This window comes from Podarcis melisellensis (genome assembly GCF_964234715.1).
Source record: "Podarcis melisellensis genome assembly, chromosome: 1".
NCBI lineage: Eukaryota > Metazoa > Chordata > Lepidosauria > Squamata > Lacertidae > Podarcis > Podarcis melisellensis.
Window position 1 is genome coordinate 96169495 of NC_138528.1, and position 18870 is coordinate 96188364.

The following is an 18870-nucleotide window of genomic DNA, read 5'->3' on the forward strand; positions in this document are numbered from 1 at the left end:
GAAATGCTGTAAGCATAGAAAAGGTACAATAGGCAGTTTTTCAGGCAGTGTGAGAATGGCCTTCCATGCAGCCTAGTATTGCTTATTATGAGGCTATAGGGTGGGAGGGATGCACAATGGATGTTTACAGACCAGTTTCACAACTGTACCTTTAAAAGGGAAGGAATCTTAGAAACTATTTTTAGCTGCTGCCAGCTTCATTATATTTTAAACTGAAAGACAGATGAATTGCCTTGAGAATACAGCAAGAGGTTTCTTGGAAGCAAAGCTCAAATGGCCACATTATTCATGGCCCAAAAACTATAGCTGGTGAATCCAGAATTGCCATGAACCTGCCCCAGGGGCTTGTGGTGTATACTGTGTCAAAGACCAAATGAGGCAGCTAACAGCTTTTTGCTCAGAGAAGAGGCAGAGCTAGCAGGCTGGATCCAGACTTAGGTTGCAATTGTATTCTCAGTTACCTGGGAGTAAACCCCTCTGAAATCAGTGGAACTTACTTCTGAGTTTATGTTGTTAGGAATCCAGCTTTAGTCATGCTTAGGGTAGACACATTGAAATGAACTGGGCAAGTAATGATTAGGAATGGGCAAATATGTTAGTTCTTTGAACTTCTCGTCCCCCCGCCCCAATCTTCAGTTCATTCCTCCACATTTCCTCATCAGTTTGAAATGCTTTCTCATAAAAATTCTTGTGTTTTACTGTGAATTCCTCCTAATATTCACATTTTTGTATGCAGTTTTGCCCAACAAACATAAATTTTCAAAGAAATTCCCCCCTATACAATACATCTTTTAAATGTTATTTTCTCCAATATATGCATTCTTATTCAAACTTTGTCCTAATGTATACATTTTTGCACACAGGAAATCTCTGGAGAACTGGACTGCATAATTTGAAGAAGTGCAAATTTTTCAAAGGGTGGCTGTGTTTTGGTTCCCGTATTATTTCAGGTTGTGCAAATAAGGTAGGCTCTCTTTCAATGTGAACTGAATTGTATTTTCCCTATCCCTATAATGATTAGGTCCCATTGATTTCAGTGGGTCTACCTTAAGCATGGTGATGTCTGGTTCCAATAGAATAGGTACCGTATTTTTCTCCCTATAGGACGCACTTTCCCCCCTCCAAAAATGAAAGGGAAATGTGTGTGTGTCCTATGGGGGGAATGCAGGCTTTCGCTGAGGCCTGGAGAGTGAGAGGGGTCGGTGCGCACTGACCCCTCTTGCTCTCCAGGCTTCAGGAAGCTCCGCGCAGCCCTCCGGAGCCCAGCGCGAAGTCGCACTGGGCTCCTGACGGCTGCGCAGAGGTGCCTGCAGCCCCAGGCTTTGCCCAGCTCCGCGCAGCCCTCCGGAGCCCAGCGCGAAGTCGCACCAGGCTCCCGATGGCTGCGCGGAGATGCCTGCATTCCGAAGCCTGGGACACGCTGAAGAGTGCGCCTGGGCTTCGCGCACCTCTCCGCAAGCCTGGGGAGACTGGTGCGACTTCGCGCCGGGCTCCCTAGGCTTGTGGATAGCAGACTGTTCTGGAGGCTGGGGTCGGGGGAAGCTCGGGCCTGGGGGGAAAATAATTTTTTTTCTTTATTTCCCCCCCAAAAAAACCTAGGTGCATCCTATGGGGTGGTGCGCCCTATGGGGCGAAAAATACGGTAATATCCGAGTAAGTAATACATTGACTATCACCCAATGTTTTTAATAAGGCTGGAAATCGTGGCACTTTTTATTTTAATCAAGCAGTCTACCTAGTACCAAACATTGAGTTAAGTTATTAAATAACTCATACAACATGAAGTGAATAGGTAAACTGTGTCAGTTAATGCTGCACATCACACCAATCTCAGAATGACGCGATGTTTCAGGGACATACCCAGGGTTTACGTTTCCTTTGAGAATGAGGCAGAGCAGAGACTGTGGTGTCTTAATGATATATGGCTTACACATATATACAACCTGAGTCTGCAATGGCGGGATTCACAGCATTAACACCCCAAGAGGGTCTTGCTTCTCCCATGGCTACAGCTTTGGATTCAAATGGAAATCAAACATTGCTCTCAAATGTTGCTTTGACTCTCTCTCCAGATTGCTGCTTTACCTCTAGGTCACATCACTGTAAACACTCAACTCTCACCTTTCTCTTTTTCTAACTACCAGCCAGTTGAAGGTGATGGTGGTACCAGCTGTCTCACCCAGATCCACTTCCTTTGTTCCCTTAATGGCCCACCACCCAGGCCATCACCTCAACAGGAAGCTAGCCTGGCTATTCCAAGAATTAGAAGAGGGGGCATTAGAAGGGTCTTGGCCTACAGCCTACAGCCTACTCCCACTACCCAAACTCATAACAATAATCAATCAAATAAGCTACTGATAGAGCCAGCAAAGTAAACCAGTCCCAACATGTTTTGGCTTGTAACTATTACTCATAGCATGTTAAGACTCTTCTGTTGTCTCCTTCATCTGTGTTTTGTTACACCAAATTCTTTCCCAGGTGCCTTCAGGTTCACTGACCCAGTTTTCTCAATAATAACTAATAGACCCTGTTCAATGTGGCTTCTTCTTTGATGCAAGCAGCACCTTGAATTAAGGCTGTGAGAGAAGAGATGAAAGGTCAACAAAGGTTGCTCCTGATTTGTTCCATGCCAGTTTGTCCCTGTGGTCCAGTAGAAGCTAATGTCTTTGTTTCCCCTTTGCTCACTCACTAAGACAACGGAGCAACAGAGCACTTGTGAAGAAGAGATGTGCCCACTGTTCTCTGGCCAGCTAGATAGCACTTTGATATTTGGATCAAAAGTCTTGCTTTCAAGGGGACAGAAGTTATTTCCCGGGGAGGGGGAGAGAGGAGAGAGAAGCTTAAATGGAGAGAGATTTCACCTATGTCCAATCCTGTGCTGTGCACATTGTCTCCTGTATCTGCTTTAGCACTATTCTAGCTCATTAATGACAACATTGTAAATAAGATAACAACACAGTGCCATGTAGCTGGCTAGCCAGATTTGGTTGTGTGATGAGACTGGTGGCAAATAAAGTCCACCATGAATGATTGCAGTGCTTCCTGGATTAGTCCTATGCAGCCAACAGGAAATCATACACGTAGTAGGATGGTGCCACAACTGTTTGCAATGTCACTGAAGGCAAACAAAGTGCATTCAGACTGAGGGCAATGCTTCCTGAATATGAAACTAGTTTTGATCATTATGGCAGCTGTGGAGAGACAGCGGACTGGACAAACTGGAAGCAATGCCTGTTTATATAGTATGACTTACTGGTTCGTGTACAGATGATTGCTGCCCACTCCCCTACATGCTTATTCATTTTGAAGATGCACATGTGGTGGCGGAGCATATTTGCTTTCTGTTTGTGCAGAGTAGGACCCATTCCAACAAGTTCAAATGATAAGAAAGGAGATTTCAGCTAAATATTAGGATGGTATGAGCTTTTTAACAGTGAAGCAATTTGTGTCAAAAGGAGATGGAGCTTTTTAAGCAGACCACTGATGACCGCCTCTCGGTGATTTAGTAGCGGTGGCTTTTCTGCCTAGGTGGGTGCTGGACTAGATGACTTTTGAAGCTCCTTCCAACACTATGCATCTATGATTGCACTGGGAAAGACTCCTTAACTACAGCATGCAATTTGTAGCTTATTTCCAAACTGTAAATTGGATGATTTTTATTATTTTTAGTGTCAATCTTATGTTGTATTTATTGTATCCCTTGCATACCTCCAATATATCTCTTTTATCGCTTTAGTTGAAGGGCATTTTAAAAATATAACAAATGAAAAGTAGTCTGTCATAGTTGCTCAGGACTCTTTTTCTTTTTCTGTTTAGGTTAGGGTCCTTTGGTCACCATCTCCCTTTGCCATAATGCCCTTGTGTGACTTAAATTATCTGCACTTGGACAGCGGAATCCTATCTGTCTTTTACTAAAAAAACAAACAACCTCCACTGAGTTATGTGACACTTCTAAGAAAAGATGCTTCTGACTATAGCCAGAGAGTATTCATGGTCCATAGCATCTGTAAAGACAGATAGATAAACATCCTGCACATAAGAGTCATGATATCTTTATAAAACCCTTTGCAAAAATTGACTCTGTTCACAGCTAGGAGTCAGGGACATGTCACAACAGCATAGGAATTTGCTGTTATTTCTGTGGCATGTTGTTTTCCTCTGTTCTCTGTTCCCTTCACTCCTGGCTTTTGTACAACACCCAGGTCCATGTCTCTGAACATCTGATCAACTGTAGTACTTCTTAGTCACGCACAGTTTCTTATAGAATGGGAAGCTTGCATGACAGTCTGGATAGGTTTGGCTATTCCTCATGGATGAGCATCCCTCTCTTTTTCCCCTCTGATGCATTGTGAACATAATGTGTCCTGTCCTGCTGCCAATACATCCACAATAGATGGCACCACTTCTCTGCATACAGATGCACAGGAGTAATTCTCCCCCTGTTGCAATTATTTATTCATTTCTTCTGGATTCTTTTGCCTTCTTGCTCTCTGCCCCCAAGAGAAGAGATGCATTGGGAATTGGACCTATTGTGATTTCTGAAATGAAATGGCCCGATTTGCACTTCCCAGAGTCATGTGTGGATCAGGTCACAGCTCTCCATGAGATTCTGCACTTTTTCTGAATGTTGCAACATGATTCTTAGAAATAAAAGATAGATATTTAAATAATCCAATGCAGATACAATGGTACCTCAGGTTAAGTATTTAATTTAATTTTTTCCGTTCTTAACCTGAAACTGTTCTTAACCTGAAGCACCACTTTAGCTAATGGGGTCTCCCACTGCTGCCGCGCCGCCGGAGCCCGATTTCTGTTCTTATCCTAAGCAAAGTTCTTAACCTGAAGCACTATTTCTGAGTTAGCGGAGTCTGTAACCTGAAGTGTATGTAACCTGAGGTACCACTGTATATTTAATTTAAAATCCCAATGCAGATCCAAGTGGAGATGGGAATGGGTTCATGGTGCAAATGTGTGAAAATGACCAGTACTGCAAATAGTATCTGTCTATCCCTATTTAATATACAACAGAACTTAATTTAAATCACCTAGACAACTTGAGTTATGATCATCACAGGGACTGCATCCCCATGCCTGGTCCTTCTGGATTTTTAAGATCTATGCATTTTGCCTTGCTGTACTGAGTCTACTCCGCAGCTATTGGGTGTGGAGCAGGTGGGCATTGATTGGGGAAACTTGTGGGCTCTCTTAGGTTTGCATGGTTAGAGGTTGCCCTCTGCTCCTCTACTGAACTTTAACCTGCAAGGGCATGTGGCCAGGCTCTGAGTGGTGCCTAGATAATGAAATCCCTTTCTTAGTGTTCTGCCCCTTCATTTGCTTTGATTTGGTATCAAGTTAAATGTAAAAATGTATCCTGAGGACCTAGCACTGGGGAGAAGAGTGGCTAATGAAAGCACTGTGCTCTAATTTTTTAAAAAATGAAATGAAATGGTACAATTCAAACATTGTACAATTTAAATATTGTTTCAGAAATGAAACTGTTTTCATTATGCATGCACGTGAAGGGATGGTGTGTGCCCTGATGTGCATAATAAGCTTCAACATAATCAGTTTTATCATGTACTTGACAAAGTAGGCTTTAGTGTGCACAACAGTTTGTGCCATAGAACATTCGAAATGTACTGTGTGCATCTTCCCTTTGAGGAAAGGTTGCAGCATTTGGGACTTTTTAGTTTAGAGAAAAGGTGAGTAAAAGGTGACATGACAGAAGTTTATAAAGTTATGCATGCCATGGAGAAAGTGGCTAGAGAAAGATTCTTCTCCTCCCTCTCATAATGCTAGGACTCGGGGACATCCAATGAAGCTGAACGTTGGAAGTTTTAGGACATATAAATAAAAGTACGTCTTTACACAGTGCATAGTTTAACTACAGAGTTGGCTCTCACAGGACACAGTCATGGCCAGCAATCTAGATGGCTTTAATGACAAATTCAAGGAGAGTTCCATCAGTGGCTACAGGCCATGATGGCTCCACAGTCAGAGCCATGATGGCTCCACAGTCAGAGGCAGTAGTGTTTCTGAATGCCAGTTGCAGAGAACCATGGCAGGACAGCGTGCTCTTGTCCTTGGGTCCTGCTTGCATCCTTCCCACAAGCATCTTTCTGGCCTCTACCAGAACAGGATGCTGGACTAGGTGGACCATTGGCCTGATCCAGCAGGTTTTTCTTAGGTTCTTATGATAGGCAACAAAAATAACCCCTCTTAAGGCGCCTTCAGAACTCCTCCAATCATTTCAGTGAATGTATGGGAATGGTAGTGAGATTTTACTCACTACTCATGCTCCATGTTCACAGTTGGGTGAAGGTGGCCAATATGCATATAGATGCTATGGTTTCCATTTCATTGGAGGTGGCCTTCATGCATCTGTTTATATGGCAGCCCCCTACAGGCTACCACTGAATATGTGGCCATTAGGCTGCATCATCCATGGATGAGATCCTTCTATCCCTTTACATGTTCATTGAATCCATAGGCTGGGAAATGACTTTCATTGAACTTAGTGGGTCTGAACGTTTAGGACTTCTCTCTTTGTCTGTTAGATGCTGTTACTATTTTTGCTGCATGAGAACGTGGCTACTGTTTTGGAACTCATGATATCACTGAAGGCTCTTCTGTGTGTGATTCCAAGCCATACTCACAAAGGTAATGTGAGAGTGCTTCTAATACTCTCTTCAAAATAGAGAATATATGCCTTTATACGCCTGGAAATGGAGGTGTTATGTCTTCATTTTTGCTCCCATGATGCTTTCTATATGGGTGTAAATTGACTCATGATCTGCTCCCAGGGGCGGCTTTTGAGAAACTTGTGGGATTTTATCCATACTCTAATTGGTAATCCTGCTTCTCCTTTTTGTGTTTATTGTGCTTAGATTATCTGATACAGTTCAATGAAAATCAGTTCAATGAAAGCATGACATGCCCAATTTGTCAGCTACATTACCTTGGTGATTCCTCTCTCTGCTTCCTTTCTTGTCAATGCAGCACCCAAGATCAGAGTGAGTTTGCACTAGGGCTTTCTTTATGTCTGATCCTATTAGTACTCATTTTGATATAGTAGAGTTATTCTCCAAAATGGAAATAAGGAGAGGGAAAGTGTTCACATAATATAGAAATGATTTGAAATCCGTTAGAGTGGAACAAAAATGTAGCTCAAGAGGAAAATGGCATGGAGATGAAAATTAAAAATAATAATGAAACTGGAGTGTTGAGTGCCCACTAAATCATTCCCAAAAATTTGTGTAAAAAGTGAAGGTTATTGCATAATCTTCTGGGCTGGATGATGGGAATGGAATTGGCATGTAACTCCCCAGTCACTGTAAATTACAACGATCACTATACTACATTTTATTTTAGCAGAAATGCCGCAGAGTTCCTTATTGGGCCTTGATTGCTTTGCACCTGTGACTCCCTTAGTAGGCAATGCAGAAGAACTAGCTCCATGCACATTTCTGGAATGCTTCTGTGAAATACCTCCATTCATCAAGGGGATTGTGAGAGATACTGCAACACTTCTTTGTGTCTAGGCCTGTACTATGAAAGGTACAAGAAAGACTTGTCTCCTAATAAACTGCTGTATGCTACCCACTTCCTTGAGTGATGAGTGGTTCCAACATAAGTACTACCTGGGTTTGGCTTCCTTTGAAGGAGAGAGAGAGAGAGAGAGAGAGAGAGAGAGAGCATGCACACTAGTCTGGTTCATTACATTTTTTGTAGCATTTCAGTAGTTACCTACAAATATGCAAAGCCTAGGCAAGCAACATACACCCCTCCAAGACAACCATAACAGCCAGAAGTCCTCTCTCTCTGACTCTCTGTCTGTCTGTTCCAAATTGCAAGTTCTTGTTTCATCTCTCTCTCTCCCCTGACTCCTCATAGCTAGGAAAGTTCCTCAATATCGGTTCGGTAGGTTCCCATTATGATGCAAACTGAGCAAACCCATCCCTCTGCACTCTAGAATGCTTCCCAGTGACTGCCAGTGAATTACTTTCCTCATCTGCCCTGCCCTACTTAATTATAAAATGTAACCCAACCCAAGAGAAAAGCTTCTATTATTGTAGGAACAGTGTTGGGGAAGTGAAAAAACCTGCTTCTCTTGATCAATTTTGTTAACTGGCCAAACAAACAAACAAACAAACAAACAAAACTATCACCACCCATATTTGGCCCAGAAGCAACCAACTGTTCCTACACTGCCTTTTCTATGTGAGGTGTGTGTGAGAGAGTACCGCTGAGCAAAATTCAAAGAGGGCTGGCAAAGGGGTGGACACCCTGTGACTGGTTTGTTACAATCAACTCTAAGAATGTGCTACAGAAGTCTAGTGCTGGCAGGAATTTCAAGGTAATACAGCGTGATTAGCTGTCCCAAAGCCAGAATAGCTGCACAATATCCCCTTTTGGTTAACCTGCGTAAATGAGCCTTAGTCGCAAAAAGTTCTCTTACTTAACAATAACATTCTGAATCTTTGTTTAAATTTGTTTTCTTTTTTAACACTCTGCATTAAAAAGCAGGGTACAGAAGAAGCAGCCAAGCCCTCGTACTCTTTGATTGAGCTAGAGAAGTCAGGGCTTCAAATTAGAATAATTTTAGTGGCCAGAAACTCAGACAATAGCAAGAGCAATTTTCTTCAAATTTTGCAGGCAAATCTCGTTTGACTTCACAGCAAACCTGGCAATTTTCAGGCCAAACCAATTTGTGTCATTTTTTCCCCCTGGCCAAAATTACAGGGGTCTAAAAATAGGGTTTAGATTATAATGACAGTTTCTGCCTTTAACCTGTGAACATGAAATACAAGTCTCCATTATACTGCAGTTCTTGCTAATTAAGTTGGGGGGGTAGCGACGGGGGAAGAAAGTCAAGTAAACCATTAAAGCCGTAGTGTTGCCCTAAGTCAACTATTCTGAGCTTTTTCCTGCGAGCTTTTTTTGGTCTCTCGATACGAACTCAGAGATAGGACTTTAAGTAGCATCTATGAAATGTTTTTGATCATTGTCATTCTTTGACAAATGATTGTGATTTGGGGGGCACTTTTGTTCTCTTTGGGAGGGAGTCCTGCAGTGTGGAACAATTGAATAGTAGTGGCAGGTTGATTTTAGACCCTAGACTGCAACATGCTGCTATACAAAGCTATGGACTGAACCTTAAGCGTAACAACAATTTTTTTGTTCCTATTCTGCTTTAAAGAAGCACCCACAGCCCAAAATAATTTTGTTCTTAAACAAAGCTTTCAGATAAACTACAAACTTTTTGTAAAAGCTTCACAGATATGTTGGGGGCAGAACCCAATATTGATTCCAACCCATCTGAATTAGTTTTTTTCAGTTTCTTATATCACTTCATACAGAAAGAATCCCAAATATATTTACAGGGGCAACAACAATGAATAACCACTTAAACAGAAAGGATTTAGATATAGTGTTGAAATCTAATCTGTTATTTAAATATCCCAGTGTGCTTTCCGAAATATGTGTCACTATAATAAAACCAATACTTCATTGTAAAACCACGGCTGTTCAACATGTGTTTTCTTAGCTGAGCTCATGGTAAGTGACTCTTATCTGATTTGGGGTGGGTGCTGGTTTCACCCCCCACCCCAGGAGCAGAAAATCTTTCCCCTCACAACTAGCCATTGGACGTCTCCACAACAGGACACAATGGATTCTGGGGTCACCCAGGTCCACTTCATTCCAGCTCGCTGTTGGAGAATAAAAGCCTGCTGTGGTGAGGACTGTCAACACAGTTGGTGGGAAAGCAACCTGCCTGCCTCACATGTTGCTTTTAGTTGATTAGTATAATGACCTTGCTATGGTTTAAAAATGGTTGCCATATTTGGAGCCAGGAAGGAATTTGCCTGCAAACACATTGGACTTGTTTGGGGTTTCTGCCTTCCTCACAGATATTGTCACATCTTTTGGCAAATAAAGCATTGGGTAATCCTTAGTCTGGTTTCTGGGTCCAGGGTGATTTGGGGCATTGGCCTGACCTCAGGCAGGTGTGTTCTCAGGGTACCCTAGTAAAGCGGTCTGAATGAAAGCTTCTGTCCTGAAGCCAAGCATGGGGCAGAAGGGCCATAGAAGCTCTTTTTTTTACCCATATGTGACTCTCTCTCTCTCTCTCTCTCTCTCTCTCTCTCTCTCTCTCTCTCTCGCACACACACACACAAACACAACATACTCATCCCCCAGAATAGTATTCCAGTACCTTGCTGTAGGCAGCATAACAACATATTCACAGGGCTTCAATGACTCCATGACATAAAAAGAGCCTGTTGGATCTGGCCAATGGCCCATTTAGTTCAGCATCCCCACCGTGGCTGAACAAATGTCTGTGGAAAACCTGCAATTGGTATGCAAGCAAGCAGTCTCCCCTCCTGTGGTTTACAGAATCTGCTATTCAGAAGCATGCTGCCTTCCTATGGAGGCAGAGCACAGCCACCATGGCTGGTAGCCATCGATAGCCTTATCTTCCATGAATCTGCCTAATCCTCTTTTAAAGCTATCCAATTTGGCTTTCTATCACCTGTCTGGATTCTTCCAACACGCAGCTTCATTGGATGTCCTCAATTTCTAGTTTTATGAGAAACTAGAGCTTTCTCCATGCCATGCATATATATATATATATATATATATATGCTTTCGTAGATTTTCACGGGTACAGGAATGCAGGTTTTGGTGTCCTCGGGTGTCTTCCCGTGTAAAAGTTGGGGTGTCTAGGCGACGTTTCGACGAGGTCTCACTCGTCATCTTCAGGCTGGTGCTTTCGGCTTCTTGTTACTGGAACAGAGCAGGATCTCAGTGTTTGAGTTCCTATAAATACTGTTGAGGGGGTGTGGTGTATAGCCTCCAATGTTCTGGGCAGAGAGGAAGTTCCCAGGCTAGTGTGCCTTTTCTTCTTTTGTTCCTTAATTACTTGAGGGATATCTTGAGTGATTTCTTGAGTGATATCCTGAGTACCACTTAGGTGGGTCATTAGGTGTGGATTAGTTGCTAAAGTCTTTGTGTCTTGACCTCTTGAACTTTGTGAAGAGTTTTTCTGAGAAGATGGCTGTACTGCACTTAGTTGTGCTCTGGCTTGGCTTCGTGTATAGGGGCGAGCTGTGGTTTTGTGGCCTGTGTCAGCCAGATCTGTGTAGGGATTGCAGGGGGGTGCAGCATCCGGAGGTGCCACCATGGTTTGGCTACTGGATGGTGTCTGTAATTTATCTGTGGAGAGGGTCTGGGTTTGGGTCTGGTGTGGTTGATTGGTGATGGCGTTCTGTGTGCCTCTGGATCTGGTGTCAGTTTTTGTGGGGAGGGCTAATTTCCAGATGTCTGGCAAGCGGGATGTGTCGTCACGCTTGTTCATGTTGTGAGGGTGTTTCTCTATCTCGATGGCTTCCATGATTATTCTCTTGTGGTGATGTTCCATGTTAAAGAGCAATTTGGAATCTGCAAAATTTCAAAAAAGAAGAAAAAACTTCCTCTCTTTTCCAACACATGAAAGAAACAGGACACGAAATTAATTTTGCAGATTCCAAATTGCTCTTTAACATGGAACATCACCACAAGAGAATAATCATGGAAGCCATCGAGATAGAGAAACACCCTCACAACATGAACAAGCGTGACGACACATCCCGCTTGCCAGACATCTGGAAATTAGCCCTCCCCACAAAAACTGACACCAGATCCAGAGGCACACAGAACGCCATCACCAATCAACCACACCAGACCCAAACCCAGACCCTCTCCACAGATAAATTACAGACACCATCCAGTAGCCAAACCATGGTGGCACCTCCGGATGCTGCACCCCCCTGCAATCCCTACACAGATCTGGCTGACACAGGCCACAAAACCACAGCTCGCCCCTATACATGAAGCCAAGCCAGAGCACAACTAAGTGCAGTACAGCCATCTTCTCAGAAAAACTCTTCACAAAGTTCAAGAGGTCAAGACACAAAGACTTTAGCAACTAATCCACACCTAATGACCCACCTAAGTGGTACTCAGGATATCACTCAAGAAATCACTCAAGATATCCCTCAAGTAATTAAGGAACAAAAGAAGAAAAGGCACACTAGCCTGGGAACTTCCTCTCTGCCCAGAACATTGGAGGCTATACACCACACCCCCTCAACAGTATTTATAGGAACTCAAACACTGAGATCCTGCTCTGTTCCAGTAACAAGAAGCCGAAAGCACCAGCCTGAAGATGACGAGTGAGACCTCGTCGAAACGTCGCCTAGACACCCCAACTTTTACACGGGAAGACACCCGAGGACACCAAAACCTGCATATATATATATATATGCAGGTTTTGGTGTCCTCGGGTGTCTTCCCGTGTAAAAGTTGGGGTGTCTAGGCGACGTTTCGACGAGGTCTCACTCGTCATCTTCAGGCTGGTGCTTTCGGCTTCTTGTTATATATTGCAGTTCTATCATGTCACCTTTTACTCGATTTTTCTCTAAACTAAAAAAAAAATCCTACAAACCTTTCTCATAGAGGAGTTGCTCTGTCCCCATATCATTTTGGTTGCCCTTTTCCAAACCTCTTCCAACTCCAACATCCATTTTGAAGTGAGAAGACCAGACAGGTACACAGGATTCCAAATGCGGCTACACGGCATTTACATTGACAAGTTTGTTTTCCTTTCCTAATGATCCCTTGCATGGAATTTGCCCTTTTCACAAGTGAAATGATGATTACTGCATTACTGTACACTTGTTTACACTGAATTGCCTTTGCCATTTTACCGCCTATGCACTTAGTCTCTTTAGAGCATTTCAGAATCTCTTTTTAACTATCCTGAACAGTTTAGTATCATCAGAAAATTGGGCCACCTCGCTGCTCACCCACAACTCTAGATCATTTATGAACTAGTTAAAAAGCAACATATCCCTCTGTCCATCCATTCAGGGAACCATCCCTTTATTCTTACTGTTTCCTAGTCTACAAGAGGAGCTTCTCCTCTTATTTCATGACTGCTCAGCTTACTCAAGAGTCGTTGGTTTGGGGATGTCATCTGGGAATCACTCCTTTGAATTGTTTCAGACTAGATATGTTGATCAAAATGTTATTTATTGTAACTTCCTTTCATGGCTGTCATTGTGCATTTATCCATTTTCACCGTAATGACATCTTCCTTTCTCTCTCCTCCTCTGGGTCTCATTATCTAATTCAAAACTGGCAGGATTCCTGCTTTAATTGGATGGTCTTGGCTGTGTTTCCTGGGCACTGATACGCTGATTCCAAGGTGAAGGAGTGGTGCCCTTGTAGTTGACAGCTGGGATAGATTTCCAGCAGTCGCTGTTTAGAATTGTCACCTTGCAGCTGGGCCTTTGCCCAGACCTTGGACTGGATATTGAATGCCAAGGACCCAGAAGCCAAGTTGCAGCCTTGCACTGTGATCTGGAGTACAAGCTGGTAGCTGTCACTCTGAACAGACACTAACGGCTTCCTGCTGACATCTTCTGTAGACCATGGTGGCCAATTGGGAGTGAAGTGTGTGTGACCAGTCAGCTAATTAGAGAAACATTGCCTGCACACAAATGAAGCCATTGATGGGAAGCCTCCACTGTATATTCACAGAACTTTTCTACATGTCCAGGTTTTATTAAGTGAGCATTTGTTATAAACTACATTAATATCTAAAATGAAAAGTCCTTAAAGCCTGCCTGGGCATATCACATTTTCCCGGGAAGCCGAAATCCACAATGAGAGACACTTCTTTTAGTGCCAAGCGACAAACACTTTGCACATGCTTAGACACATTCTTCTTTGTCTGATTTTTGTCAGTTCCAGCCTAAGCCCTAGCTCATATTAAGCCCTGATTATAAATGAATCTTTCCACTGGGCTTTGCCAAGGAAGGAATCTTCTGATTTTGTTGACTGTTTTATCATAAACTGAATCCACAGAGTCTATAAGCACCAATAAACTTTTGTGCTTCCCCCTTTATCTCTACAATATATTTTCTTTTAATATTTACTACGAACTATTTTATTACAGGTTAGAAAGAAAACTGGGAATTATCTGACAGATAAAGAACAGAGAAGCGGCTGAACTCTAAATTACGAACCATAGCAAATAACTGTTATAATCCATTTGCGGTTTCCCACCCCGCTCTTCCCCTCCTTCCTTCTCCTGTCTTAATAGAATATAACTGATGTTTCACACTGTGGTCTGCATTATAACTTCACAGTGGCTGTAGAGATGTATTAATGTGCTTATAAATCTTTTATATTTCAGCAGGTTTTTAAAAAATCACACCATCATTCCTAATATAATTTTGAACAGTCATAGTGGATTTTCTGGCGTTGTTTCTTTCTTTCTTTTTTTAACAAAACAGTGAATGACAAGCTTACCCTGGGCCTTTTAACTTCTCCATCCATTCCTTCTCTGGCATCTAAAATATGCCCCGGAGGCTGCATCAATGTTTATTTAGGAAAAACATTCATGACGACATTTCAAAATGTGCAAAGACAGATTAGTTTAGCAAAGGAAATCGCTAATATAATTCTGTTCATCATTTCCAGCGAGATTTTTCTTTTCCTATCCATTCTCCAGTGTGCTCTTCTAGGAGCCAAACAGAACCCCCTTCTCACAGCTGGACCAGCCACTTAAGCAGAGCTTGGGAGGAGACCATAGCTGAGGTTTTTGCATGCAGAACATCACAGGTTCAACCCCCAGTATCTCTGATTAGGAAGTATCTCAGATAGGTGATGGGAAGGACTAGAGACAAAGTAGAGAATCCTGGCAAAAAAAGCCAAACGTTTGATCTGGTAGGCTGAATTCTGTGGGTCAAACTGAACAAGGGATAAACACGTAGCAGGCAACTACAGAACAAGTGGGGAAGTCTGATTCTCACTGCGAAGGCAGCATGTGGGAAGGAAGGGCTTATCTATTCACTCCCACACTGAGCCTGGAACAAACATGTCCCTTGTCATTGTTCACTTCCCATGGGGAAGCCTTAAAAGAAGGTCCCCAATGGGACTTCTCTCCTAAAACTTCTAGCCCAACAGTGGATGGTGTGGTTTGCGGACGCTGTCATAGGCCAGGAGTCATCTTCACCTGCTGAACATCAGCCTGAAGAGGGGATAGGGCAGAGTGACTCCACCTGCAGCTGATCAGCCTTCAAGGACACAGAGGAGAAGGCACTGATGAGAACCAGCTAGCTTTAGCCTTCTTAAGCAGAGCTTCCAGCTGCAGTCAGGTGCTGATAACAATGCTTATTGTTCCTGGCCCCTGTCTTGTTGCTTCCTGCTCATCTTGACCCTTGACCCCCTGTTCATCGGATTCCCTGAGTCCTGGACTGTCTGACAATGTGGATTGCTCTTCACCCGACCCTTGGACCGGACCTAACTTTGGACACTGACTCTGTCTCCAAGCAAGTACACCTCAGACACTCTTTGGGTTGGCTCCACTAAGCTCTGCACATTGCGGCTTAGCATTGAGACCATGATAGACACTTCCATTCCAATCCTGGTTGAGTACTGAAGAGATAAACCCCCTTTTCTTGTGTACTGCTTTTACAACATTAATTTAGATCCCCTGCTATATATTCAAGCACACATCTAGAGATTCTTTCATATTTTACATAGCACAATTGACAAGCCTGTTAATTCCTGGTGTGAATTAAGTGATATCATGAGAACCACAGTTCAAGGTCTCCCTGTATCCATCATAACAGCTTTGAGAAATCACATGAGCTTACTAGTGCTAGGAGGAAGCACACTCATACTCACACCAAACACATCTAGTTTCCTACTCCATGCCATGATATGCGAGTGTGATGAAGTAATTTTTTTTTATCCGTTCACTTTAAATGCCAGGGCTATGTGTCTAAGTAGAATTTTATTAGATTGTTTTTATGGACTAATACAGACAGAGGCAGCAATGGCGCAATAAAACGGTTAGGTTCCCTTTGAGAATTTGGAGGAGCAGACTTTGGTTTTCTGTCAGAACTTCCTGCCACCATCCATCTCTATGGATTGCTGCTTGCAGTGCACACAAGAACTAAATTGTTTTATTGCTATTAACTGCAGATGCTATGGAAACCCAAAATAATTCTTATGATCAGGGTCTGTAGAGCCCACTAGTTGATTCTACCCATGTTTTCATGGCTTGTTTCTGGCCTTCAGAATCGCTTTTCCAAAAAAACCTTCAGGCCCCATCCAGCAGAAGCTGGCTTATCACACTTTGAACTAAGTGAAGTAATATGTACATTATCACTGTAAGTTCAGAATCCAGAATGACCCAATTGAACCACTGCAGCTACAAAGCTATTCATGTAGGAGATGTGCTACCTACAATTGCTGGTCAGGAGCACCTCCCCCCCCCCCCGCTAATTCACTGATTTTGTGTAATGAGTAAGTATTGTTATAAACATTGAAATGGCCTTATGACCTTTGAAGAACCACTCTAAGAAAGGGGCAAGTGCTGTATCTACATCTCCTAAAGAAATCTACCAGCAAGGCTCTCCCCCCCCCCTTTTTGCCACATATACACTTCCAACATACTCTACTGGGGAGAAAGGTAGCCTTTTCAAGGGGCCATATTTCTTCCAAGGTCTCCAGTTGCTACCACCTTGTACAGTGTCAAAGGTATTAAAAATAACTGTGCTACACAACAAAGGTACTAATCAAAGTGTTTGTGTGGGGGGGAGATTGAGAGACAATTTGACCTGTGGTAATTAATTCTGGTAGTATAGTTTGTTATTTTCAATGCTAATTGCATGCTTCAAAGCAGCTTACAAAATCAAAGCATTAAACTTTCCCCCCATTTTTTTAATCAAATAAAACCTTACTGCTGGGCTGGAGAAGCTGTGATTCTCCAGCTGCTCTTCTCTAGCTGTTGATACAGCTCCTCTCATCCCTTACTTTTCATTGGCCATGCTGACTGTTGGCCATTGAAGTATGGAGGGCCACAGCTTCCCCACCCCACAAAGCCTCCAACATTTCTCTGATGAAAATAGTAACGTCCCATTCCATAGTGATAATTTTACTATTTATACCCAACACATCTTACTGGGTTGCCCCAGCCACTCTGAATAGCTTCCAACATATATAAAAAACATAATAAAACATTAGGTAAAGGGACCCCTGACCATTTGGTCCAGTCGTGGCCGACTCTGGGGTTGCGGCGCTCATCTCGCTTTATTGGCAGAGGGAGCCTGCATACAGCTTCCGGGTCATGTGGCCAGCATGACTAATTCGCTTCTGGTGAACCAGAGCAGTGCATGGAAACACTGTTTACCTTCCCACCAGAGTGGTACCTATTTATCTACTTGCACTTTGACGTGCTTTTGAACTACTAGTTTGGCAGGAGCAGGGACTAAGCAATGGGAGCTCACCCCGTTGTGGGGATTCGAACCACCGACCTTCTGATCGGCAAGTCCTAGGCTCTGTGGTTTAACCCACAGCGCCACCCGCATCCCTCAATAAAACATTAGAAAGAAAGAAAAATTCCTTATACATGAGTTGCCTTCAGTTGACTCAGGGGTTGGATAACCTCATACCCTCCAACATTTCTCCAATGAAAATAGGGATGTCTTAAGGGAACGTGGGACATTTCAGGATAAAGTCAGAAAGCGGGACAGCTTCTCTAAATCAGGGACTTCCCTGGAAAATAAGGACTCTTGGAGGGTTTGCACCCCCTCATAATGAAACAGATCACATCATAAAATATCTATATGTTAAAATATCAAAGAATGTTTGACTAAATTAAATGGTTTTTACCTGATGGAATTCAGTTGCAGAACTGTGCAATGGAAAAGACCACCCACCTTGCTTCAGAAGGCAGAGGACATGGAGGTCTATGATAATATATCTTATTATGAGGTATAATTTGCCACAGTATGTGCCCATAAAATACACTAGACTAGAGCATGCTTTTCAATCTCATTGAGTATATTTGCTTTTTTCTTGCTGAAATCTGGAGTGAGCTGTTAAAACCAGTCTTTCTTGAATGCTACCAGGAACTGAATAATGATTGGTAGGTTCTGCCACATTAAGGTGACGACTCTAGCATGACAAAATGCACACAGCCTCCAGAAGGTAGAAGGTGCAGTGTCCAAATACAGTGGTGCTACAAGGTTTAGCCATGACTACATTTGGGGGAAATGAGCCAAGTGCAAGCTAGGCATCAAGGAATGCCTGACAATCCAAATTTGGTGCATCTGTATCCAGAATATGAAGATGATAATCTAGATGATGATGATGATGATGATATAACCATAACAGTTTTCATTTCACTTGGAAGAAGCAAAGTCAGGGTGATATCATCTAGATGTAGGCAGAATGGGGAGTCCCAATCGCTTGCTCTGTCAGACTTTTCAGGAGTTGTTGAGGGAAGGAAAATAAGAATATATGTATGGAAAAATCTGCACAAAATGTGGCAATCTCATCTTATTTCATGCAAAGCACTTTGAAGCTCTTTGAAACAGCATGCAATCCTTTATCTTTCTTTAGCCTTCATGTGACATGATACTTCTGTAAGTCACTGAGATAAAGCATCACAAGAAGAAAATCTTTTGAATTACCTTGGTGACCTTGCTTTTTCAAAAAATGCAAATGTGTGTGGGAAATGTGATATCCCAGAAAAGCAAAAGTTGAAGAGAGCATGTCTTCCCTAAACGAATGAGAGAGAAAGCAACTATATGTGTGTGTGTGTGTTCTGTGGAGCCTTAAAGGCCCACTGGTTTATTGTTGCAGTGACACCCCCCCCCCCGAAACTGTATCCATGGTAGAAATGGCTGTGGAATGGCTAAGTTTGGACAGGGCTAGTGGGCCTATAGTAATTCATCCAGGATCAGGCTGCATACACAAGATACCCTTAAGCATGTGTTTCCCAATTAGTGGGTTGTTCTAAAGTGAATT

General features: G+C 42.8%; 1 protein-coding gene across 7 annotated transcripts in view; it reads left to right on the forward strand.

Annotated features, from left to right (window-relative positions):
- Positions 1 to 18870, forward strand: part of THSD7B (thrombospondin type 1 domain containing 7B) — a 528234-nt gene that overhangs the window by 104616 nt on the left and 404748 nt on the right. For 5 of the 7 annotated variants that reach the window (XM_081928486.1, XM_081928485.1, XM_081928482.1 and 2 more), the window contains 2 exons: positions 864 to 964; positions 6558 to 6660. The gene's annotated coding sequence lies outside the window, so the exon portion shown is untranslated. The remainder of the gene's footprint in view (positions 1 to 863; positions 965 to 6557; positions 6661 to 18870) is intronic. The other 2 variants (XM_081928487.1, XM_081928484.1) reach the window with 1 other exon arrangement.